The sequence below is a fragment of the Benincasa hispida genome, chromosome 4, assembly GCF_027475165.1.
Source record: "Benincasa hispida cultivar pf3 chromosome 4, pf3_genome.v1.1, whole genome shotgun sequence".
Classification (NCBI taxonomy): Eukaryota; Viridiplantae; Streptophyta; class Magnoliopsida; order Cucurbitales; family Cucurbitaceae; genus Benincasa; species Benincasa hispida.
In genome coordinates this window covers 11,874,522-11,875,878 of record NC_143481.1, presented here as the reverse complement: position 1 = coordinate 11,875,878, position 1,357 = coordinate 11,874,522, and positions in this window count along the sequence as shown.

Below are 1,357 nucleotides of genomic sequence, written 5' to 3'. Positions count from 1 at the left end.
TCGTCATCGGGTAAGTCTTCACTTAACTTCCAATCCGATGGAACCGGGTGATCTGCTAGGAAGTCGGCCAATGCCTGCCCTTTAACTGGCCTTTCTGGTACATAAACAATGTCGTACTGTTGAAGCATGATTGCCCATTTGGCTAAACGTCCCGAGATGATCGGCCTGGACAAGACGTACTTAACGGGGTCGGCTTTTGCGATTAAGTGGATTGTGAAGGCCTGCATGTAGTGCCTCAACTTATCTATAGCGAAGAAGAGCGCGGGGCACGTCTTCTCTATAGGGGAATAATTGATCTCGGCTCCATTTAGGGTTCTACTTAAGTAATAGAGAGCACGTTCTTTTCCTTTTTCTCTTTCTTGTGCCAATAGTGCCCCTAGTGATCTTTCTTGCGCTGCCATGTATAGTATCAACGGCTTGCCCACTACTGGGGCTCCTAAGACAGAGGGCTGATCAGGTACCTCTTTATGTTATCGAAAGTATTCTGACAGGCCTCGTCCCATTTGAATTTCTCTTCCTTTCTCATCAGTCTTTGAAAGGGTTGACACCACCCTGCCAGGTTAGAAATAAACCTCTAGATGTAGGCCAGACGTCCCTGCAAACTTCTCAACTCATGTAGATTTCTTAGTCTTGGCATTTTCTGGATGGCATCAATCTTGGATTGGTCTATCTCTATCCCTCGATGTCTCACAACGAAGCCCAGAAACTTTCCTGAAGTTACGTCGAATGCTGAAGGGGTTCATCTTTAACTGTTACTTTCACAGGCGATCGAACACGGTCTTTAGATCTTTCAAATGGTCCTGTCATCACTTGGTCTTGACCACAAGGTCATCCACATTACACTTCACGTGTTTGTGCAACATATCATCAAACAACTTCTGCATGGCACGTTGATAAGTAGGGTCGGCGTTCTTCAACCTGAAGGGCATTACCTTGTAACAATATATCCCTTTTGGGGTTCAAAATGCCGTCATTTCCTTGTCTTCGAAGGCCATCCTTATCTGGTTATACCCAGAAGATCCGTCCATAAAGGATAGGGCCTCATGTCTCGTTGTCGCATCGACCATGATCTCTGTGATGGGCAATGGAAAATCGTCTTTAGGACAGACGCTATTTAGGTCGCGAAAGTCTACGCAAACATGAAGCTGTCCATTCTTTTTTCTAACCGGGACAATGTTGGCTATCCATGTTAGATATTTAACTTCACGAATGAACCCGACCTCAATAAGCTTATTGACCTGAACCTCAATCTGGGGGAAAAGTTCTGGCCGAAAGCGTCGTTGAGCCTGCTTAATGGGTCGACACTGCCATTTGATCGTGAGATGGTGGACTGCTACTTTTGGATCTAGTCCCGGCA